The following is a 26,199-nucleotide window of genomic DNA, read 5'->3' on the forward strand; positions in this document are numbered from 1 at the left end:
TATTATTTATACTTCTGAGAATGGGATTTCTGACATTTCCCAGAGATAGAAATAATATAATCTCAGACATGAAATTTTCCTAAAGATCACACAGCCTAACTTCCCTGTGATATGTGAAATCCTATTACAATTTTCTTGCTAAGTAGTTATTGAGTTTCTGCTGGAACACCTTCAGTAATAGGCTGTTTACTGCCTCCCAAGGGTGACCTGCATCTTTTTTTTTTTTTTTTTGTCTGACTCTGACTGTTGGAAGTGATTTGGGATTCTCTGGGGACCTTCTATTTCTAGGATTCTATGATTATTATGATTTTATTATTCTCTGAGGCAGTGCTTCTTAAAGCATGACCTGTGGACCCCCTGCATCTGGATCATCTGGGAGTGCTTGTGATGCAGATTTGTAAGCTTCCTCCAAAATTTGTGAGGCTACTGGTCATTTGTGCCATCTCCATATTTATATAGGGTTCAGATGGAGATATCACCTTTCCCTTGGATTGGCCTTGATGTTTAACTGGTCAATCTAATCGGGATGTGCTTGAGAAGAGGGAGTACAGAAAGGAACAGAGTTTGATTTGCTCCAAACTCGGAGCCGCTAAGCGGAGAAGGCAATGGCAAGCCACTCCAGTACTATTGCCTAGAAAATCCCATGGATGGAGGAGCCTGGTAGGCTGCAGTCCGTGGGGTCGCTAAGGGTCGGACACAACTGAGCGACTTCACTTTCATTTTTCACTTTCACACATTGGGGAAGGAAATGGCAACCCACTCCAGTGTTCTTGCCTGGAGAATCCCAGGGATGGGGGAGCCTGGTGGGCTTCCGTCTATGGGGTCACACAGAGTCGGACACGACTAAAGTGACTTAGCAGCAGCAGTAGCAGAGCCTCTAAGACTACCATGCCCTGTTTGTTTTCTTCCAGGAGTATTATATCCTGCCCTACAATTGGTGGCTATGTCCAGGGCCTTGCCCCACTTTTCTTTGCTCTGGCTGTACTCTTCTCAGGGTGGTTCTAGCCTTCCTTTCTGGGATAGTATGAAGCCAGTATATGCTCTCAAGGCCTCTCTTGAATTTTTTGTTTTAATAATTGACTAGAAAGAAATGCTTCATCTGACTCATGATTTATGCAGTTATTCAAGCACTAGTGTTTAGCAGTCCCAAAATCAACCCAGGATTAAATTATATACCTTTAGTTTTGGGTCCATTTATATGTATGGGAATCCTGGGTCCATTTATACATATGCTCCTGCAGATGTTTATGCTATAACTAAGTTTTGTGAACCAACATTTAATGTTGTTGTTTAGTCCCTAAGTCATGTCCAACTCTTTGCGACCCCATGGACTGTAGCCCCCCAGGCTCCTCTGTCCAAGGGATTAGCCATGCAAGAATACTGGAGTGGGTTGCCATTTCCTTCTCCAGGAGATCTTCCTGGACTAGTAATTGAACCCATGTCTTCTGCATTGCAAGCAGATTCTTTGCTGACTGAGCCACCAGGGAAGCCTAACCAACATTTATAAAGAGTTACTAAATTACTCATTGATAGTTTTACAATATTTAAGTTTATTTACCCAACAAACCATCTTATTGTCAAAATAAAATGATAGGGGTGGGGGGTGGTTTATTTTCGCAGTGATTTTTTTTTTTTAAAAGAAACTATTTTAAACCTTACAGTTCAGTATCTTGAAAAGTACAGTGAAAGTGAAAGTTGCTCAGTCATGTCAGACTCTTTTCGACCCATGGAATTCTCCAGGCCAGAATACTGGAGTGGGTATTACCCTTTCCCTTCTCCAGGGGTTTTTCCCCACTCAGGGATCGAACCCAGGTCTCCCACATTGCAGGCAAATTCTTTACCAGCTGAGCCACAAGGGAAGCCCGGGAATACTGGAGTGGGTAGCCTATCCGTTCTCCAGCGTTTCCCAACCCAGGAATCGAACCAGAGTCTGCTGCATTGCAGGCGGATTCTTTACCAACTGAGCTATCAGGGAAGTCCAAAAAGTACAGTAGTACAGTAAAACACCTGGCATATGGGGACTGCTGCTGAGTGAACAGGCACAAAGAGTGAAGAGGGAGAGGAGGTGGGAGATGGTAGAGCTGAAAGAGCATCAGCAATAGGAGATGGAGAGCAAGCTGCAGTTTCAGTCATGTCTGACATCGACTGCACAGGTTCTGGTTCATTGCTGGATTTGATTCCATCTACCCACTTGAAAAAATCATTCAGTGATGTCTGGGTAGTACTGTACCAGCTACATCACTGCTGCTCTTATGCTTGCTTCTGGACATCCTGGGCTTGAAATAAGGATACTATACTACTGTACTCTATACAGTAGTATACAATAAAGTACACAAAAGCACAACCACTTGTAGAGGATGCACACATGTGACAACGTATGCCAGACACGTGAACTAACTTACGTGATTGGACATGCAAATGCATGTTTGCATCTTTGAAAGTTCAAAACTTGACAGTTCATATGTAGGGGACTTACTGTATTATTAGACTTCCCTATCCTACCCTAGCCCTGAGAATCATCTAAGTAGTTGATTTACCCTTTCACCCTCAGAAAATGCTTAATTGCTCAGTCTAACATCTCAATTACATAATGTTTCCATAGTGATTCTTGAAAGAAATATATAATTTATAAAATATTTGTCACACTTAACTGAAGTTGGTCATCTGCATTCAGGAAATAGCTTGTCAGGTCTCAACCCTAATGCCGAACATGCCAGATGAAGGCAATAATAAATAATCTGTCAACAGCAGCAAGTAGAATGGAAGCCGTGGTTATAGGGATGTCTTCCTACTCATCTTTTTCTAAGATGTATTTTATTTTATTTATTTATTTTCCACACCATGTAGCCTGTGGGATGTTAGTTCCCCAACCAAGGTTTGAACCCAGGCCCTTGGCAGTGAGAGTGACGAACCTTAACCACTCACCCGCCAGGGAATTCCCCTTCTATTCATCTTAAATTGCTAGTTAGAAAGGCAGCAGGGTGCTGATGAAGTCCTGAGCCAGACCCAGTGGTTGACATGAAATAATCGCTCAGGATAGTTCCTCTCCTATGCCTTCTTTCCACTGACACAGTCCAGCTAATGTATAGACACAGTTCTAGTAACTGGAGCTTTGAAAAGCACATATTTCTGCTTAGGTAAATTTGGGGATCAGATGACTTGGAAGGCCACTTTCGTTACTTCTGCCTGAAGAAAGAGACATGTGATTTTTATTAGATGGGAAAACATAAAATGGGGAATTTTCAGAACTCATTTTTCTGTTCAGATTTAAATTTAGCAATCAAATTGCTAAAAGGGGAACTAATTCTGACAATTTAGTTAGCTTTAAGATTTGAACTCTCTAGTTTGATCAAACGACAGAAAATCCAATTAGTAAGCTTGGTGATTTGGTCATGGCCTAAATTTAACGTGGAAAGCATTAAGCTTTAATAGGCTGCATATTTCAGCTTGAATTATCTATCTATATCTAATTATATTCAGGAACATTTACAGAGAATATTTACAGATATTTGTAAAAAATGTTTCCCTATGGCTCCAATGTAATTAATTGGCTTTGTGAAGAGACTGGTGATATTTGAGAATTTCGAAGACTCATGGGGATTTATAATATCTGAATAGGGACTAAATCAAAAGTTTTGGAACAGAGATTTGAAAATGCCAAAAAGAGATTTCATGGTTACTAGAGTGGTTAAATTGATTTATTTAAATAGAGCATTTAAGGTATTAATATGAAGATATGTCGACAGGAAATTTTTGTTCAGATGCAACTTTTGAAATCTTAAGGGTATTAACTTAGAGTAAAAGAACATCACAATGTGGGCTAATGAAAGAGTGTAATGAGGAGTCAGGTAGATGAATGTACTGGCTTTCAAAAGTACTGACAAAAATGTTCATGTGACTTATGGAAAATAATAGATATGATAATTTTGGCAGCAGGATGCCTAATTTTTTTGAACATAAATAGTTGTAGGAAGGCAAGCCACACCCAAGATAATGCAGAAATGATAAGCTAGAACATTTTGAAGGGTTGAGTCACTCGAGTGAATTTTTGTCAATGTGTGACAGGTGGCTTGTGCCTACTGTGGGCCAATGAGATTCACCTATGTTTCAAGAGGACTAGTTCAGAACCTTTTTATTATTTCTGGCTACATAACAATGGTAAATGTTCCTCCCTAGACAGATACCACATTCTCATTCTGGCCAGGGCTTATAGCATAACTGGACAGTGCACACCAGCCTTAGAACAGGCAGGAAAGGATCAGAGTCTACCTCCTTACCCATTCCTTGAAAAGAAAAGGAGAGGTCTGAATTAGGCTATTCATTGGCAAGAAGGTGTTGATTTTGGAGGTAGGATATGGGGGGAGTGTGTAGTAAAGGGAGCAGAAGCACAACTATTTAAATTTGTTCCAGGCCCAAAAGGAGGCTTTGAGTGAGTTAAGAAGTGATTTTGATTAGCAGAGCTTGTGATTTAACAATCATTTTGCTTTTCTGGGAAACTGTTCTCACACTCACATTGCTTGGGGATCCTGATTGGCTCATTCTATTAAAGTGGCAGGTATAAATAGCACCAAGAATGAATAAGATGAGGCAAGGCAGGTAGAGTGGTGGCAGAAGACTCCTGGAATCATGGTGACTGGGGCACAGTTTTCCTTGACTTTCTTTGTAAGACAGTAGAGGATTGGCAAATGAAAGAGAAATTCTTGGTGACATCATGTAGCCTGCATGCATACATGCTCAGTCATGTCAGACTCTGTGAGAGCCTATGGACCACAGCCTGCCAGGCTCCTCAATCCATGGGATTCTCCAGGCAAGAATACTGGAGTGGGTTGCTGTGCCCTCCTCCAGGGGATCTTCCCAACCCAGGGATCAAACCTGAGTCTTTCAGAAAGTCTCCTGCATTGGCAGGTGGGTTCTTTACTGCTAGTGCCACCTGGGAAGCCCATATTGTAGCCTAGTAGTAGTAGTAAAGTCACTCAGTCTTGTCCAACTCTTTTGTGACCCCGTGGACTGTAGCCTACCAGAGTTCTCCGTCCATGGGATTCTCCAGGCAAGAATACTGGAGTGGGCTACCATTTCCTTCTCCAGGGGATCTTCCTGACCCAGGGATCGAACCTGGGTCTCCTGCATTGGAGGCAGACACTTTAACTTCTGAGCCACCAGGGAAGCCCATATTGTAGCCTACTTACCCTAATTGGACCCATCAGCATCTAGTCAGGTAGCACTTTAGTTATGCAAAGTACAATATAACTTCACTCATGATAAAGTAACACAATGGTGACCATAGGTATAAACTCTTGTAAATCCTCAATTACCTTTCACATGTACATAACTGAAACAAAAGTCCCTGATTAAAACATAAATTTGATGTTAGTGTAAAAAAGAAATCATAGATGCATACATTTCTAGTCTCTTCTGTTCACTAATTACCTTTCCATTCATGTTTTTTTGTTTTTATTTATAAAAAATTAAGCATCTGAGGAGTGGAAGTATTAGTCAGTCATGTCTGACTCTTTGTGACCCCATGGACTGTAGCCCTCTAGGCTCCTCTGTCCATGGAATTCTCTAGGCAAGAATACTGGAGTGGGTTGCCATTTCCTTCTCCAGGATGTCTTCCTGACCCAGGGATTGAACCTGGGTCTCCTACATTGCGGGCAGACTCTTCACCTACTGAGCCACCAGGGAAGACCCTTTTAATTAAGCATCTACTATGTACTAAATACATAGTACTAAATGACTGTGTAGATCACAATAAACTGTGGAAAATTCTGAAAGAGATGAGAATACCAGACCACCTGACCTACTTCTTCAGAAACCTATATGCAGGTCAGGAAGTAACAGTTAGAACTGGACATGAAACAACAGACTGGTTCCAAATAGGAAAAGGAGTATGTCAAGGCTGTATATTGTCACCCTGCTTATTTAACTTATATGCAGACTACATCATGAGAAATGCTGGACTGGAAGAAGCACAAGCTGGAATCAAGATTGCCGGGAGAAATATCAATAACCTCAGATATACAGATGACATCACCATTATGGCAGAAAGTGAAGAGGAACTAAAAAGCATCTTGATGAAAGTGAAAGAGAAGAGTGAAAAAGTTGGCTTAAAGCTCAACATTCTGAAAACTAAGATCATGGCATCTGGTCCCATCACTTCATGGGAAATAGATGGGGAAACAGTGTCAGACTTTATTTTTTTGGGGCTCCGAAATCACTGCAGATGGTGACTGAAGCCATGAAATTAAAAGCCGCTTAGTCCTTGGAAGGAAAGTTATGACCAACCTAGATAGCATATTAAAAAGCAGAGACATTACTTTGCCAATAAAGGCCCATCTAGTCAAGGCTATGGTTTTTCCAGTGGTCTTGTATGGATGTGAGAGTTGGACTGTGAAGAAAGCTGATCACCGAAGAATTGATGCTTTTGAACTGTGGTGTTGGTGAAGACTCCTGAGAGTCCCTTGGACTGCAAGGAGATCCAACCAGTCCATCCTAAAGGAGATCAGTCCTGGGTTTTCATTGGAAGGACTGATGCTAAAGCTGAAACTCCAATACTTTGGCCACCTCATGCGAAGAGTTGACTCACTGGAAAAGACCCTGATGCTGGGAGGGATTGGGGGCAGGCGGAGAAGGGGACGACAGAGGATGAGATGGCTAAATGATATCACCGACTCGATGGACATGAGTTTGAGTGAACTCTGGGAGTTGTTGATGGACAGGGAGGCCTGGTGTGCTGCAATTCATGGGGTTGCAAAGAGTTGGACACGACTGAGCGACTGAACTGAACTGAACTGATGAGTAAATAATGTACTAACCAGTAGAGATGCAGAAATATCAATTAAAAAATCCCTGCCTTTGGGCCTTTACTGCATGATGAAAGACTCATACAAGTAAATCAGTATTCATAAGTCACTGTAATAAGGTTCTGTAATATAGTATAGTAAAAAGCAGAGACATTACTTTGCCAACAAATGTCTGTCTAGTCAAGGCTATGGTTTTTCCTGTGGTCATGTATGGATGTGAGAGTTGGACTGTGAAGAAAGCTGATCGCCAAAGAATTGATGCTTTTGAACTGTGGTGCTGGAGAAGACTCTTGAGAGTCCCTTGGATTGCAAGGAGATCCAACCAGTCCATTCTAAAGGAGATCAATCCTGGGTGCTCATTGGAAAGACTGATGCTAAAGCTGAAACTGCAATACTTTGGCCACCTCATGTGACGAGTTGACTTACTGGAAAAGACTCTGATGCTGGGAAAGGTTGGGGGCGGAAGGAGAAGGGGACGACCGAGAATGAGATGGCTGGATGGCATCACCGACTCTGTGGACATGAGTTTGAGTGAACTCTGGGAGTTGGTGATGGACAGGGAGGCCTGGCGTGCTGTGATTCATGGGGTCGCGGAGAGTCGGACACGACTGAGTGACTGAACTGAACTGAATGAGCATATACACAGAGTACTGAGGATACAGAAAAGGAGGAGGAAAAATACTTTTCCCTGTGCCCTTCTAGATTTTTGACTGAGACCCCCCTGAAATAAAGATTGTCAGGAGAAGAACAACAACGTTTAATAGCATATGTATTTCTTATATACATGGGAGATAGCCAGGAAAACGAACTCCCTGAAATGGCCCAAGCCATTGCAGTTAATACCATCTCCAGCTAAAAACAAAAGATGTTGGGGAGTAGGGGAGCCAGTCACAGCAGACTCTTGGGAAAAACTTGGTAAACAAGAGTAAGGTTGTCATGCAGATTTAGGTCATGACCTTCTCCATTGATAAGAATTTCCAGAGATTTAGTCATCCCACTCTTCTTTAAGGACAGAGGAGGAGACACCCCTACAAATGTAGATTTCACTTATAAATGTAAATGTCTCTTACAAAAGGATAACTTCTACTCAGTTTTCAGAGCTTCTCCAATGTCTACCGTTTCTTAAACAGTGTTAGTCTCTTAGTCGAATCTGACTCTTTGCAGCCCCATGGACTGTAACCCACTAGGTTTCTCTGTCCATGGAATTCTCCAGGCAAGATACAGGAGTGGGGTGCCATTTCCTCCTCCAGGGGATATTCCTGACCCAGGGATCAAACCCAGGTCTCCTGCATTGTAGGCAGATTTTTTACCACCTGAGCCAACAAGGAAGCCCATTTGTTAAACATAATCAGCCTAAAACAATCCTTAGGATAAAGAGACATATTTTAGGGTGGCAAGTTCTCCTCCCCTTCAAGGGTCAGGGAAATCATTTTGAAGGAGTTTATATTTGAGTTATGTTTTAAAGGAAAAGTTTAGAGTTAGCCAGCAGACAAGGGGGAAAAAAAGATTAGGAATGTGGGCTAATTCTAATCAGAGAGAACAGCATGAGTGAAAGTACAGATATGAAACAGTGCAATACATACAGGAAAGTGCAGGCAGTTCCATATGGCTAATGCATAGAGGGCACATGGAGAAGAGGCAAGAAGTGGAGCTAGCAGTGTTGGTAAGGACTGGTTCAGGAAGGGCCTGCACTCTAAATTACTGCTTTAGGTTTATTCTGAAACCTATGTGAAGTCATTGAAGAGAAGTGATATGATCAGATTTATATTTCAGTAATTTCAAGTACGAGTTCTATGGGAGAATGGATTCCCCAGGGCCAAACTACAGTCAGGTTTCACAAGGTTATCTTGTTTCTCTTATTGCCAAGATGGTGTCTTCACTGTTTCTTGTACTGCTTACATTTAAGATCTGGAATACTGGGACTTGGGTGAGGAAGAGAAGGATGGACCTTCACAATGACTCATACATCTTTGGCTTGAGAGACTGAGTGGGTATTGATGTCATTAATGGAGAGAGAAGTCAGAACTGGAGAAAGAGGAGTTCAATTTGACACATGTGGAATTCTCAGTGTCTTTAGATTATCCAAATAGAGATATCTAAGACACTTGGATATGTGGGTTTTGATCTTGAGAGAGAGGTATAGGTTGGATGCAACTCCTTACAGGTAAATTTTATGTAAGTGCATGGGAAAACAAGGGAAAGTGTATAATATGAGAGGAACATAGAGCTGACATCGGAATCCTGGGTAATGACAATATTTAATCAATGAACAAAAGCAGTGCTTTCAAAAGTGTTAAATGACAGCCATCTAGTACATTTGTAGGTGGTAGAGGAGCAAACTATGGAACTTCTCTCATCTGATGGCCTTGATTTTCTCAGCAAGTAGAAAGCAAAAGTTGCCTGTCAAGGCAATGCAAACAAAAATAGACTATAGTTTGAGGAGAGTAGCAACTCTTTGAAGTAGATATTGAGGGGAGTAGGAGAAGGTAATATTTAGGGACTTAAGCCTTATTGAGACTGAAGATCAGGAATTTGTAGGGTGATTTTATCCAGCAGTGTTCATTACCCTAGAGAAGTTGAGTGATTGGATTGATCCAGGGATGAGGTTTGGTGAACCAGCTATGAGAGAAGGACAAAGCAGCAAAAGAAATGAAAATATTTTTAAGAAAAGCAGTGACATGATGGGCCATAGGAACAAAAGTAGATCCAGAAAGGGGCTGATAGATGTGGAGAATATGAAAAAGTACCTGTTTTCCAAATCCATCTGTTTGACAAATAATGGCACATTTCTTGGAAATAAAGACAGAAACATCTGTACTGACATGAAGTTACGGTAAAACAAAGGAAACACAAAAACTAAACACTTGAGTCTTGAAATTGAGCATTTTTGAAGGTTTGTTGTTTTTCAGTTGCTCAGTCATGTCCAGCTCTTTGCGACCTCATGTACTGCAGCACAACCGACTTCCCTGTCCTTCACCATTTCCTGAATGTGCTCAAACTCATGTCCATTGAGTTGGTGGTGCCATCCAACTATCTCATCCTCTGTCGTTCCTGTCTCCTCCTGCCTTCAATCTTTCCTAGCATCAGAGTCTTTTCTAATGAGTGGCTCTTCACATCAGGTGGCCAAAGTATTGGAGCTTCAGCTTCAGCATCAGTCCTTCCAATGAATATTCAAGATTGATTTCATTTAGGATTGACTGGTTTGATCTCCTTGCAGTCTAAGGGACTCACAAGTCTTCTCCAAAGGTAGTATAGCTGAAATTTGGCCTCTGTATTCTGGTACTGAACTGAACCTTGGAGATAGAGTTTTGGGTGAAGTTGAAAAGAATAGCTTTATTGCTTTGCCAGGCAGGGGTGGGGGGCAAAGTAGGCTAATGCCCTCAAAACTATGTCTTCTGACCTGGAGGAGGTAGTGAGAAGTTTTATAGTAATGGTTCAAAGAGGGTGTGATGAGCTCGTGGATGTTCTTTTGATTGGTTGGTGGTGAGATAAGTGGGAGTCAGCATCATCAACTTTCTGGTTCCAATCAGTCAGGGTTCTATGTGCTTGTGGGCGGCATACAATTAACTTCTCCCACCTGCAGAATAGCTCAAAAATATTGTTATGTATGTCCCTTGAGGGGGAACCAGGATCTGCCCCAGGACTGCACTATTGTTTCTTGACTGCTCCTCCCTTGTCTCTGCATCCCCTCCCTTCCCTGATTAGCAACTGTTTGAACCTGCCCTTTGGAACTCAGGGAAGGTCATGGAGGTTGAAAGAAACCTGCTACCTGTAGTCAAGAAATGGGGGACACAGACTTTTGTGCTTGGAGCCCCCAGGGTCCTGCTCAGTTTCAGTAGGGCATTTCTGTTGCTGAAGAGTTGATTGCCAAAGTGAAGGTGGGATTTACTGAAGCTGAGCAAGTCCAGCAACTGTGAGACCAAGGAGTTAAAGTCATCCTGGTTAATGACAGAATTGAAGTGGGAAAGGAAATGATGAAACTCAAAGTCCTCCATTGAAGTGGAGAAGCTTGATTAAATTACAGTAAAGAAGGAATTCATAGGGCCGGGACTCCATCTTAGGCCTGTTCATGCTGATCATGCTCAGCCACCTTTCCAATGGGCTCTGAACTCTGTGTTTAGTGCCTATGAAAATGACAACAGAAGGATAAGACCCCCTCCAGACAGGGGAACCATGAAGATCATATCTAGGTTACTCATCGCCTAAGAGAAAACATACACTAATCACCCCTTCCTCCAGACAGGCCGTAAATTTTTCTGTATCTATTGGAGTGTAACCTCGGGCTTATTGATTATTGGCTAACTATTTGACTGTTTGAACACATGAGCACATAGCACATGGATTATGGGGTTACTGGGGTTGTATTTTCCTTGGTTTATGTAAGTCTCAAGGAATTTGGAGTGGTGGGTTCAGACACGTACACATGGGGTATAAAAGATTTTCACAAATGTTGGTTGGGGTCCTTGGCTAGGAGGAGACTCTGCCTTGGGCCTGCCGGTGTAATAAACTGCACTTCAATATCTGCATTGTCCTTCTGGATGAGTTTGTTTCCCGAAACGCGTGGCTACAACAACAGTAGCACAGAGGAACAGAGCAAGGAGTCACAAACACATATCCTTCAGAGGCCAGATGGTAAATGTCAGTGAGTTAAAGAAGGCAAATTTAGGAGAGGACATCCCATCTAAAGGAGGCAGCCACTACTCAGAAACAGGTGACAGTTGCCATTTGGGAAGATAGGTCTAAAATTGCTAGAAATTTCCATTTTTAAAGGAAAATTCCAATCTTTTACAAATATGAAATCTCCCATTTTAAAATATCAGCAACTAATTAAAAAAAATACTGTGAGGGCCAAAGCACATCTTCAGTGGGAATGCAGCCCATAAGCTGCCAGAATGCACCTCTAGGATAGAAAGCAGTATACCCAGATGGCCTGAGGCTCAAAGTAAGACCAACTTATTAACAACGGTGACTATCCCCTTCCTCCTCCCTGGGCTATGGCTGCTGCTGCTGCTAAGTCGCTTCAGTCGTGTCCGACTCTGTGTGACCCCATAGACGGCAGCCCACCAGGCTCCCCCATCCATGGGATTCTGCAGGCAAGAACACTGGAGTGGGTTGCCATTTCCTTCTCCAATGCATGAAAGTGAAAAGTGAAAGTGAAGTTGCTCAGTCTCGTCCGACTCTTAGCGACCCCATGGACTGCAACCTACCAGGCTCCTCCACCCATGGGATTTTCCAGGCAAAAGTACTGGAGTGGGTTGCCATTGCCTTCTCCGTGGGCTATGGCAGACATCACTAATTTGATCAGGTATACAGGGCCTCATGAAGCAGCTACCAATCGGTTGGATTTGGCATGCAAGATGAAACCTAATTTGCCATAACGTTTCTATCATTTTCAAGAAAGTTTCCGAGTCTTTGAACTTGCTTTGGTCTTTGTAAAAAGAACAGGCATGCTGTAATGTTTCAATCCAGTTTCACCCTCACAGGATTTTCAGGTGGACTTTCTTGTTGAATGTGTGCTTTGTATGTTTTCAGAAACCTCTTCACACCAGTAACTGTATGTTTAAAAAATTTCCAGTAATGTGCTCAGAGGTCCTGAGTGGGAACTAGTGTAATGTTAAAAGTTGAACAAATGAAACCTTTCATCTGTTCCCAGGTATATCTGGCTTCTGGTAGCTTTGCCATTAATAGTTGAGAGCCTGTTGCTGCCTGGAACAGTGAAGGGTTGTTAAACAGCTCTCTGCCCTTAGAAAGAGTGGGAGATGACTGGGAAGCTTCTAGACAGAGGCATGAATCGAAAATGCCAGGCATGTTTAGCTATATGGTTTATTAACTCATTTACTGAAGTGTGTGCTTGTATCTGTTAAATCTTTTTAAGTTTAGGCATTCTTGCTATGGAATGATTTTCTTTTGAGTATTTAAATACCTAAATACCTCATTCATATTTAAATACCCCCGTTAGCACATTTCTAGTTTCCTTTATAAGCAAAACATGCTCTTTCTTTGCAGGCACTGTTTTCAGCTCTTCAACCCCACGCTCTTCTCTTAGCCAGCTGTTTCCATTGCCTCTGCTGCAAGCCCCCAGGCCAGATTCCCGTGGCAGCAGGGGAAGAACAGCTGAAGCTGGAACAGTAAGCTTTCTTAGCTGCCAAAGTCCACTTGATTCTGACGCAGTGCGGCTGCATTCTCCATTTGAAATTTGTTCCCGTTCTGCTTTTGGTTTTCAGCATCTACCCTTATCCCATCACCCCCTAGTTTTCCCCCACCCAACCACTTCGCCCTTGGCCTCCCCTCTTTCCTTAGGATCCTGAAGTGGATTATTTGCTTGACCCCGTAGGGCTTCCAATTTGCCTGTTTTGCCTTGACTCACTGTTTGTCCAGATCATGCTCACACTTGTTCCTAAGAGACTGCTTGATCTGCTCGTGACCTGCCCTCCACCCATCCCTGACTCTGGCTCTGGATCCTGTTCTCTATCTCTGGCTGCCTGCCTGACACATTCTGCCGTGCTGCCTGGTGTGTCATGGATTTGCTGATTTTCTGTGGCACCTGAAACCGTATAAGCAGAAAAATCCATGATTTTTCTGTTTAACTGTGTTTCTCTCCAGTGTTTCTTGTTAGATATTACGATTAGTTTGCTCCTTGTCTTCCTTGGAGTTGAATTAATTTTCATTTGGCCTGAATTTTAAGATAATGTCAGCACCATGCCAAATATTATAGATATTATGAAATGTCAAAATGATTTGCTATTTCCATTTTTATTGTACAATTGAGAAAATAGAATAGTAATAATAATGATAATAATATAGCTAACATGATTAAGTTCTTGCTGTGCCCTAGACACTGTGTTATAGACTTTATTTGCATTATCTAATCTTTTCAATTGCAATTTAATGTGAGTTATAATGTTACCCACATTTTGCAGTTGAGGAAACTGAAGCACAGAGAAGTTTGCTAGTTTGTTCAAGGTTGCAAGGCTTAATTAGTACTGTTGCAGGAAGGGGGATCCCTTCCAGGGCCTGAAACTGGGCTCTTGTCTAACACTCGGAAATGAATTGTCCAAGGAGACACATGTGCTGACAAAGCAAGAGGTTTTATTGAGAAAGGGTGCCTGGGTGGAGAGCAGGAGGGTAAGGGAACCCAGGAGAACTGCTTTGTCACATGGCTTGCAGTCTCAGTTTTATGGTGATGGGATTAGTTTCCGGGTAGTCTTTAGCCAATCATTCTGACTCAGAGTCCTTCCTGGTGGTGCACGCGTTGTTCAGCCAAGATGGATGCCAGAGAGAAGGATTGTGGGAGGTGGTTGGACATGTGGTGTCTCCTTTTGACCTTTCCTGAACTCTTCCAGTTGGTGGAGGCTTATTAGTTCCGTTTTCCTTACCAGAACCTCCTGTCATAAAACAACTCATGCAAATGGTTACTGTGGTGCCTGGCCAGAGTAGGTGGTTTCAATCAGTGTGATTCCCCTAACAGTACCAGACCTGGAATTTGAATTAGTATCAGTTTTGTAAGGATCCCAAAGTCTGAGCCCCTGAACATCATTAAATACAATTCTTTCATAGGGATAATTTTGTTTCATTTATTTATTTTTTTTATTGGAGGATAATTGCTTTACAATGTTGTGCTGGTTTCTGCTGTACAACAATGTGAATCAGCTATAAGTATATATCTCCCCTCCTTCTCACCCCACCCCCCATCGTACCCTTCTAGGTTATCACACAGCACTGAACTGAGTTCCCTGTGCTATACAGCTGTTTCCCACTATCTATTTTATACATGGTAGTGATCTTGGTGAGGCAGCAGTACATGGTAGCATGAAGCAAGATGTAAATTCCCTGCCAAGGAGTTGAACCTGGGAAGCCTGGATGAAAACCAGGAATCCCAGCCACCAAACCAGCAAGGGCTAGAAGCTAGAAGCTAATTTTCCCTGCATCTTTGCCCCCAGTGAAAAATGCATTTATCATGGAGGTAGAAACTGTAAATGCAGGTACAAAGTTTATTATTAGGCACAGCACAACACGTGGGAGAGCACACAGAGAAGCAATTTGTTTAGTTGAGATAGAAGCAAGGCAGAGATCCACACCCAGAGATAAAGGGTGTGGGCATCCCCCCAATAAAGAGGAGCCCAGTAAAGAGGTGGTTAAGTCGTTTATATAGGTCAGTTCTTCCGGGCCTTTGTTTTTCTTCAGGCCAATTATCTGATTTCTTTTTCCACACCTGACAAACCCGGGGATCCTCCCCTGGGGTGCACACACACCCCTTGAAGTGAAGGCTTCTGGGGGGAGCAAAGTTCATTATGACCTGGTATTATCCCCTGACTTTTGACCCACAAGGAGCCCTTCTGCACATGTGTAGTGTCTCCCTTATCCCCAAAGAGGGAGGCGTGTAGATCTCTTAATCCCTTACTCCAACAAGATTTTGCTCCTCTTTGTCCTTGCCATGACTATTAAATTAAGGTGTTTACAAGAGGTAAACACTGGTTGTTTATGTTGTTTCTGTTGTTACTTCCACTTTGGGGAGCAAACAGGCTGATTGTAAATCCCTCAACTGGAGCCCACCTATCAAGAGAAGGAAAATGCAAATAGGAGGCTAGTTGTAAATAACCTGGAGCTCATCTATCTCCTACATCATTAGTGTATATAAGTCAGTGTTACTCTCTCAATTCATACCCCCTCTCCTTTCCCTGCTGTATTCACAAGTCTGTCCTCTACGTCCGTGCCTCTATTCCTGCCCTGAAAATTGTTTTATCAGTACCACTTTTTCTAGATTCCATATATATGCATTACCATATGATATTTGTTTTTCATTTTCTGACTTACTGGTTGGTGCAAACGTAATTACAGTTTCACACTGTGAATTTTAAATCGTTATAACTAGACTCAAACACATCTTTATTAATCAAAATAGGAAGTATTACAATCAACACATTTTTGCCAACAAGAAATAAGTTTGCTTATTCTTATAGCATAGAAATCCGTGCTTTGGAGTTTGACAAACTCTTGGAAAGCATTATCTGCCTCCTGCTGGTTTTAGAAGCATTTTCCCTCCTAAAAGTTGTTGAGATGCTTGAAGAGGTGGTTATCAGTTGGTGAGAGGACAGATGAATATGGCAAATGAGTTAAAACTTCATAGCCCAATTCCTTTAACTTTTGAAGCATTGGTTGTGTGACATGTGGTTGGGCATTAGTTGTGGAGAAGAATTGGCCCCTTTCTGTTGACCAATGCCGATTGTAGGCATTGCAGTTTTTGGTGCATCTCATCGATTTGCTGAGCATACTTCTCAGATGTAATGGTTTTGCTAGGATTTAGAAAGCTGTAGTGCGTCAGACTGGGAGCAGACCACCGAACAGTGACCATGAATTTTTTGGTGCAAGTTTGGCTTTAGGAAGTGTTTTGGAGCTTCTTCTCGGTCCAACCACTGAACTTGTCATTGCCAGTTTTTGTATAAAATCCACTTTTTGTCTCACATCACAATCCAGTTGAGAAATGGTGTGTTGTTGTATAGAATAAGAGAAGATGACACTTCAAAATGATGATTTTTTTTGATTTTCGGTCAGCTCATGAGGCACCCACTTATCAAATGTTTTTGTTTCCAATTTGCTTCAAATGCCAAATGACCACAGAATGGTCAACATTGAGTTCTTCAGCAAATTCTCCTGTAGTTGTAAGAGGATCAGTTTCGATGATTGCTCTCAATCGTTGTTGTCAACTTCCCGTGGCTAACCACTGTGCCCCTCCTCACCTTCAACACTCTTGTCTCCTTTGCAAAGCTTCTTGAACCACCAGTGCAATATACATTTGTTAGCAGTTCCTGGGCCAAATGCGGTGTTGATGTTGCAAGTTGCCTCCACTGCTATACAACCCATTTTGAACTCAAATAAGAAAATCTCTCAAAATTTTTTTTATCTAACATCATTTCCTGTGGCCACTACTGAGTTTTCCAAAGTTGCTGACATATTGAGTGCTGCAGTCAATGGGGTCGCAAAGAGTTGGACACGTCTTAGCTACGAAACAACAGCAACTAATGTCATTTCCAGAGTCTGAAATAAATATAAAATAAATGGTAAGTAATAAGTCATTAGCAAAAAACATAAAATGAGAAATGCACATTACAGTGATATATAACATATCCACATTTATTTAGAATGTATTCCAATATCAGGGGCTTCTCTGGTGGCTCAGCAGTAAAGTATCTACCTGCAATGCAGGAGACCCAGGTTTGATCCCTGAGTTGGGAAGATCCCCTGGAGAAGGGAATGGCAACCCATTCTAGTATTCTTGCCTAGAGAATTCCATCGACGGAGGAGCCTGGTGGGTTATAGTCCATGGGGTTGCAAAGAGTTGGACATGAAATAGCGACTAACACCTCACTTCATTCCAATATCAAATAGCAGATTTCAACAATGCAAAAACCAGTTACTTTTGCACCAGCCTAATACTTCACTCTGTATAATAGGCTCTAGATTCATGCAACTCACTAGAACTGACTAAATCTGTTCCTTTTTATATCCAAGTAATATTCCTTTGTATATATGTACTACATATTACTTATCCATTTACCTGTTGATGGACATCTAGGTTGCTTCCATGTCCTGTCTATTGTAAATAATGCTTCAATGAACACTGGGGATACATGTGTCTTTTCTTTTTTCACATGTATCTTTTTGAATTATGGTTTTCTCAAGGTATAATTTTGTTTTAAATCTTTTCTTTGCTTCTATTAATACTTTTCCCCAGAATTTGAGACTGTACCTCTTTCACCTTATCATGTGGTCATATTTCAATATACTGTCTCTTCTTACTAAAATAATATATTCTTGAAAATGTATTGTAAACTAGAGGAGGTTGTACTAGAAGTTAAGACATTAAGATCTGGAACCAAAATGCCTGGGATCATGTGCCAGTTCTGCCACTTAATAACCCAAGTGACTTTGAGAAAATTAGTTGTCTCTTTATGTCTCATTTTCCTTATCTATATAACTCATAATAGCATTTCATATATTTTGTGGTCATGAGGATTAAATGAAATCATACTCATAAAGTACTTACAGTAGTGCCTGCATATAGTAAGTGCTCAAAAATAACCTGAGATATAATTTATAGATAACTTAAAATTTTCAGGTTACAGTTATAGCTGGAATATTTTTCCTTTGTTTCCATTCATTTACCTATCCATCCATACATGTATTCATCCATCCTTATATCGCTGATTCATTTTACAAACTCATGTTTGGTACTCTGAGCAAGGTTTTCCTCCCTTCAGAAAATCAAGCTATGTAAAAATCTTCAGGGGTTCACTTCTTTTGGTGGAACTCCTGCTTGTGCTAGAACACTTTTATTAATTTCTGGAAGAAGATTGGGGCTTTGCACAGACCAAATGGCAGTATAGGACATTCAGATTATCAACGAGTACACGGAACACCATTTTCCACTTGCCACCTTTCTAGATACTGGCAAAGTTATAGACACTTCAGAGATCTAATTTTATGAAGACCAATAAGAATGCTATACCAGAGGTAAGAAATCACCTGAAGTGCTATCATTCTCAAATAGTAGCTTCATTATAATCTAGATGATATTGAAAGAAGATGATCTTACCATGGAATGGTAATGGTTCTTATGAACAGTTGGTATCTATATATTAGTGAAGGACCTTGGGAAATCAGGCCTGTGGAATAGACCTATTGGCAAATATGTTGGTTCTGGCATCAGACTGATTTTGTGGTCATACATGCAATTCAGAGAAATTCTTTAACCTTCATATATGAGAATATATCACCAAGATCCCAGGAGCCCTGGCCTAAAGATGGCTAGAATCTTTGTGTTTGCTGGGAGATATTCTTTGTAGTGGTTACAGATTTCTAATATGAATGGAGAGCGAGTTTTTCAGGAAATAATTGTGAGTCTCTGGCCAAAAGAGGCAGAGAACTAAGAAGAAATATAGGCAATTTGCAGTGGATAGCTGCAGCTTCTTTAAAATATCACCAAATCGAACTCTATTAATATATTCTCATGGGACTAGTTTCTGCTGACTTTCTTAGTAAATGTCTAATAATCCTAGTTTGGATGTGCTGGATTAGTACTTGTTTCACAAAGTTGCCAGATATCCCTGTGGCTACTATCATCTCAGTCTGAAAAAACTCTATTAGGATATGTAACACAATACTTGTTGCAAAACATTGCACTTGTAGAAGAGTACCACTGATGAAGAGTCACCCCATACTTATTGTTGCACCTACTGTTCCCTCTGCCTATGGTATACTTCCTCTACTCTTTTCTTAGTTAACTTCTATTTATCTTTCAAATTTCAGTTCAGTTTTCCCTCAAATAAATCATCCCTGACATTTATTGAAAGCTTACTTATGAGCTGGGAAGTAAGCTAATCAGATATATAATATCTCATTATTTTATGTACACCAAAGAGACATTTGCTGAGAGAAATTAAATAACTTGCCAAAGGTCACATAGCAAATAAGTTGTAGAGTTTGGTCTCTATCATAGGTTCATTCCATGCTACAGCCCACATTTTCCTTTTTTTCTTTTTTTTAAAACACAACGCCAAATTGTACTGAAGCCAATTATGCTCATGATTTTACTACAGCATGTGGATGGAATTCTTTAGGTCAGGAGCCCAGTGATAGGAATTAGCAACAGCTACTGTGAACTGGGTGATCAAAGAATTGTGGCTACAAATCTTGCCTTCTTCCGGATAAGCGTAAGTCTAAAGCGTTGATTTAGGCTAGGATGCAGTGATTTTGGAGTTTCTAAGCTGGGTGGCAGTGAGTAATGACTTGCCCATGAGCAATTACAAAAGAAAGCATCTTGTGCCTCCTGGAGAAATTAAAACGAAAACCAGACAGATCAACCGATGTGTATGTCAATGCATAGAAGTGAGAAAGAAAAGGTGGATGCAGATGTTCATTCTTTTCTTTTTTCAGCAAGTATTTATTGCATTGTTCTAATTGTTGAGGATACAGACGTTTATGATACAGATGTATTACTTCCCTTATGGAACATACATTTTAGTGAGACAGTAGGATAGAAACTGAGGAAATAATAAAAAATTTGAAGTTTGAAAACTGTAGAGGAAATCCCTGAGCTATAACAACATGATTACAGTAGCTTTCTGTAGCTTTGACCATTGTTTGAGAAGGAAGACTGGTAAGAGTTTATGATTTTTGCAGTAATAATCATCAGTTCAGTTCAGTTCAGTTCAGTCACTCAGTCGTGTCCAACTCTCTGCGACCCCATGAATCACAGCACGCCAGGTCTCCCTGTCCATCACCAACTCCCGGAGTTCACTCAAACTCATGTCCATAGAGTCGGTGATGCCATCCAGCCATCTCATTCTCTGTCGTCCCCTTCTCCTTCAGCCCCCAATCCTGCCCAGCATCAGAGTCTTTTCCAGTGAGTCAACTCGTCGCATGAGGTGGCCATTGTATTGCAGTTTCAGCTTTAGCATCAGTCCCTCCAATGAACACCCAGGATTGATCTCCTCTAGGATGGACTGGTTGGATCTCCTTGCAGTACATACTTACCATTTATTAAGGTCTATTATATAACAGGCATTGTTCTAGATACCTCATATGTATTATCTACCTGTGAGATAGTGTTATACCCATTTCATAGATAAATTGACTGTAGCGTAGACTGATTGAATAGTGGCCTGAGATCCAATTACTTCAAATGGCAGCCCTGGGATTCACACATGGATTTTTGATTAAAAAATCAGATTCTTTCAGAGATTATGTGCTAAATTTTCCAAACATAGAAAGAAAGAAATCCCAATGCAAATGAAAAGATGTTGAACATTGTTAGTCATCAAGGAAATGAAAATTAAAACTGTAATGAGATAATACTTCACACTCATTAGAATTATAAAAGTTAAAAATTTGACCATATCAAGTGTTGTCTGGGATATAGAGCAATTGGGATACTCTTCCTCTTCTGGTGGAAATGTGCAATGAAACAAACACTTTGTAAAATAGTTTAGCAATTTTTTATTTAAAATAAAATCAAACATATAGGTACCATGTGACTGAGCAATTCTATTCCTAGTTATTTACCCAAAAGAAGTGAAGACACATATATACGTAAAGATTTGTGTGCAAATGTTGATAGCAGTTTTTTTTCATAATAGCCTTAAACCGGAAACAACCCAAATTTCTATCAATAGGTAAATGGATAAACAAAGCATTGCACAGCTGTAAATGGAATACCCTGAAGCAAGGAAGAAATGAACTATCAGTCATGCAGCAATATGGATGAAAAACATCATAATAAGCAAAAGGAGCCAACGTCAAAAAAAGCACGCACTATGTGATTTCACTTACATGAAAGTCTAGAATTATGAAAATGAATTATGTTTATAGAAATAAAATTAATGTCTGCTTATGTGGGTGGGATTGACTGCAAGAGACATGATCATGAAAGAGTTTTCTTGGGTGATGGAAATGTTTTATATCCTGATTGAGGTGGTGATTACACAGATGTATACACTTGTCAAAACTCATCAAACTGTATATTTAAAATATGTATTTTATTGTCTGTGAATAATACCTCAACAGGGTTGTTTAAAAATTCTAATTCAGAATGATACATGCAATAGGAGCACATGGGGATACAATGTAGAGCTACCTAACTCAAGGTTGGAGAGAAGAGGGGAGGGAGAAAAAGATAGAGACAGAGAGAGAGAGAGGCAGAGACAGAGAGTGTTTTCATGAAAAATGATTTCCAGATTGACTTAATAAACAATATGAATTAATTAGTTGAAGCTCTGGGGAAAAGGCATTTGTAACTGAGAAAATAGTTTGTTCAAATTTCAAAACATGAGAGATATTGTTACTGAACTCAGGTTCAGCTGCTTGTTGGTCAAAAAGCAAATAGTCAGGAGACAAGTGTTGGTAGAAAGGAAAGTTGCTTTAATCAGAAAGCCAGCAATCTGAGTAGAAAGTGGGCTCTTGTCCCAAAACTAGCTCTGAAGATTCTGCTCAGTCATTACAATTTTTATTTTATTTATTTTTGGCTGTGCTGGGTCTTCATTACTGCACGAGGGCTTTCTCTAGTTGTGGCGAGATGGGGGTACTCTTTGTTGTGGTGCACGAGCTTCTCATTGTGGTGGCGCAAGGACTCTAGAGCTTGAGGACTCAGCAGTTGTGGCACTCAGGCTTAGTTGCCACATGGCATGTGGAATCTTCCTGGGCCAGCGATCGAACCAGTGTTTCCTGCATTGGCAAGTAGATTCTTAACCACTGGACCACCAGGGAAGCCCCATGGCAGTTCTTAAAGGTAAAAAAGGGGGAATTAATTTCAGTTAATCATTGAAGCAGAATGTTAGATTCTGTGTCATTTTTTATTTTGTGCAGGCTGGTTGATTCCTCATAATCATTCTTCATATGTTATCTCATCTGCATGGTAAAATTAAAAGCAGAAGTTGAAAGGGCATGATAAAAGGAATAAAGTTACCTCTGATGGGACTTTTAGTAATTGTAATCTAGAATTTAAGAACAGGGATGAAAGTTATAATTGTTACAAGCACATTGATTTAAAGTAACATCTGCATTTATACAAAGAAACATCTGCTTTACCCCTAAAATATGTTTATAATTCCATTGATAGAAACATGGAGCACTCTGACAGAAAAGTATCCAGTTGGCTTGAGAGAAAATAAATGACCGTGGGAGGAATATACTCAGGATGACCCTCTCTTCTTTAGAAAGGAGACCTAGGACTATGCAAAGGAAGACCTTCTGACTTGCCAAAGTAAAATTTCAGGCAAAAGTTTGCTTACAAGATGGGACAATTCAACCTTATCAGTATCTGATTTTTATTTGTTTGACCTTCAGTTAAAAAATGAGACTAAGCATACTTAAAAATACAAAAAATTTCAAGCCTCTAAATAAGTCTGACAACTACATGTACACTTTTCGACAAGCCTTTGGTTCAAAAGATAGGAAAACCATAAAAGCAATACAAAATACATCTCTCTGACTTTACTATCTTCTGAATTCACCATTTTAGTAGATTTATGGAGTTCTGAACTTTTATATGACTAAATTGTTTTGATGTCTTTATTTTAGTGGCCTAATTTTAGCCTCATGAATCACAGCACGCCAGGCCTCCCTGTCCATCACCAGCTCCCGGAGCTCTGTGATTCATGGGGTCACGGAGAGTCGGACACGACTGAGCGACTGAACTGAACTGAACTGAACTGATAGTCTGGTTGTAGAGTCTTACTTTCCAATCATAGATATATATTTGGCGAGTGGTAACATGAGTTTGAGTGAACTCCGGGAGTTGGTGATGGACAGGGAGGCCTGGCGTGCTGTGATTCATGGGGTCGCGGAGAGTCAGACACGACTGAACGACTGAACTGAACTGAACTGAACTGAATTTTAGCCTAAATCCTACTTAACTTCTGTAGTTTTTGACAGTTGACCACTCTTCTCTTGAAATTCTTCTTTGTCCTTTCTGACACTGTTTTCTCTTATATATCTCCCTATGTTTCAGGATCTCATCCTTAATCTCTTTTTCAGATGTTCCAAGATTCTACAATTCTACTAGGTTTTAACTGAGGCCTCTTACACACTAAGGTTGTGTTTAAAGTCTGTATGATCCTGCCTGCCACTTAACAGTGAGGAAAATCCAGAATTTTACAACTTCCCATTTGAATGCTTTTCAGAGTTGACAGTATAGCCTCATTAGGTTTTTGACAGCCTTTTTCCTGTTAAAACTTACAACTTGAATGAGTCAGCCCCATCTTGAATTCCATTCTTACTAGTCATCATTGTCCCAAATGCAAAAATCTAGGTCTTTTTCACTATGCTGTGCTTCTTACCTTCACTCTACTTTTCATAGCTGACCTCACTCCAATATTTTTTAATTTGCCCTCTGAAATCCTTATTCCATGATAAATGAGACCCTTACATGGTAAACCTCTTCACAGAATGCTGCCCTCAACTCTTGCCCTTAAATCCTCTGAAGAAACTTCCAACAATAGTTGTCTGTAAGTAATAGCACATGGGAGTGGGGGAAGAAAAATGGGAGAAAATATAATTTGACAACTTCAGAGTGCTTATTAGGTGTCAGCCAGGTCTTGAAGATTGATTTATTCCTACATTCCCAATGCAGTGTGGTTTTAGCTTGAAAACATTCTGCATTTATATATAGTTTACCAACTAACTTTTAAGGGGTCATCCCAGGTGGCACTAGTGGTAAAGAATCCACCTGCCAAAGTAGGCAATGCATGAGACACAGGTCTGATCCTTGGATTGTGAAGAACCCCTGGAGTAGGAAATGGCAGGCTACATTCCATGGGGTCACAGAGTCAAACATGACTGAACACACACCTAACTTTATAGAATGTGGACTTTTTTTTACAATAATGATTTTGTTCTTTACGTATTGTTCATAACCTAATTTTTCACTTAATAATATGAGAGGAATATTTTTCAATGACATTAAATATTTTCCACAACTGACATAGGGAGCTCAAATCTGGTGCTCTGTGACAACCTAGAGGGGTAGAATGGAGTGGGAGGTGGGAGGGAGGTTCAAGAGGGAGGGGACATATGTATACTTATGGCTGTTTCATGTTGATATATAGCAGAAACAAACACGATATTGTAAAGCAATTATCATCCAATTAAAAATTAATAAATTAAAAAATTTTCTTGACATTTATCAAGAAGACCATAATTAATTTAATCAATATTATATTGTTAGAACTTAATTTTCTAAATTTCTCTGTTATAAAATATACTGTGACAATCAACTTTGGACCTAAATCATCATGGTCTTAAATTCTGATTAGAATACATTCCTAGATGTTGAATTGTTGTATCAGTTGGCTCAAAAAGTATGAACATTTTCAAGACTTTTGTTTTGGTTCTTCTTTGTGAACCTGATTTTTAGAACTGACGTTTGTTTTCTTTGGAAAGTTGATACATGTTCATTGTGTACAATTTAGAAAACACAGAGTAAACAGAATAAAATAAAATTAATATCTAATTCTAAAGATAATAAGTATTAACAAATATGTGTTTTTTCTCTTCCTCTCTTAAATAAAATTGGGATAATATGCATACTATTTAATACCCTAATTTTTCACTGAATACATCATAAATATTTTTACATGTCATTAAAAAGTCTTCAGAAACATTGTTTTCTAATGACTACATATTGCTACATCATATAAGTGTACTATATTTAATCTATAATTTTAGATACTTGGTGGTTTCTAAATTTTATGATTATAAATAATACTATAATAAATATCTGGATACATATATCTTTGTGCTGTGCTGTAAGTAGTCATTCAGTTGTGTCTGACTCTTTGCGAGCCCATGGACCGTAGCCCGCGAGGCTCCTCTATCCATGGGGATATTCCAGGCAATAATACCGTAGTGTGTTGCCATGCCCTCCTGCAGGGGATCTTCACAACCCAGGGATGAAGCCCATGTCTCCCGAACTGCAGGCAGATTCCTTACCATCTGAGCCACCAGGGAAGCCCACATATATCTTTGTACAAGTTTATAATTCTATCCTTAGAGTAATTCCAGAAATGTAATTGATGGGTCAAGTTATGTGATTATTATAACTGATATAATTAGAAAAGAAAAATTGTATTAATTTCCATTCCCCCAGCAAGGTATTAAAGTATCTGTATATCCCTCACCCTTGCAAGTTTATATATTATACTTTTAAAGCATGTTAATTTTGTAAGCTGAAATACTGGTATTACTTCGAATTTATTTGACTTCAGTCTTTCACCTTTGACTATCACATAAGCTGGCTTCCCAGGTGGCGCTAATGCTAAAGAACTCACCTGCCAATGCAGGAGATCTAGTGGTGCAGGTTCCCTGGAGGAGGGCAGGACAACCCACTCCAGTATTCTTGCCTAGAGAATCCCATGGACAGAGGAGCCTGGTGGGCTCCAGTTTATAGGGTCGAAAAGAGTTGGACATGACTGATGAGACCTAGCATGCATGTATGATATAAACTGTGGTTTTTCACAGATACCCTTTATAAGGTTTAGGAAATTCCCTTCTATTTCTAATTCTGTGAATGTTTTTATCATAAAAGGTGTTGGATTTTTGTTAAAATTTTTTAAATTTATTGGTCAATGTATAACTTTTTAATATTAAAATTAATTTTTAATCATACATGTAATGCAAAATTCAAACATTAAAGGTAAGGTTAAAGTCCCTTTGACATCATCCTAAAATTTGAGCCTATTCTCCCTCCCTAGAGATGACTACATTTATGAATTTGATGATGATCCTTCCAAATATTTATAGATAAACCCATAGAAAATCTGCAGTATTATATGTTAATCTGTGTACACATGAATGGTATCTATATCTCTATATTTATACCAATAACCTCTATTTCTCTCAATTATGT

At 40.1% G+C, this 26,199-nt stretch overlaps 1 long non-coding RNA gene across 1 annotated transcript in view; it reads left to right on the plus strand.

Moving 5' to 3' along the window:
• The window catches only part of LOC129534882 (uncharacterized), a 48,783-nt gene extending 26,194 nt beyond the window's left edge, over nt 1-22,589 (plus strand). Inside the window, exon 3 of the long non-coding RNA XR_016036938.1 lies at nt 20,972-22,589. This is a non-coding gene — a long non-coding RNA (uncharacterized LOC129534882). The remainder of the gene's footprint in view (nt 1-20,971) is intronic.
• The last annotated feature ends 3,610 nt before the right edge of the window (nt 22,590-26,199 follow it).

The sequence above is a fragment of the Moschus berezovskii genome, chromosome X (genome assembly GCF_049115385.1).
Source record: "Moschus berezovskii isolate FMDL1 chromosome X, NW_MosBer_1.0, whole genome shotgun sequence".
Classification (NCBI taxonomy): Eukaryota; Metazoa; Chordata; class Mammalia; order Artiodactyla; family Moschidae; genus Moschus; species Moschus berezovskii.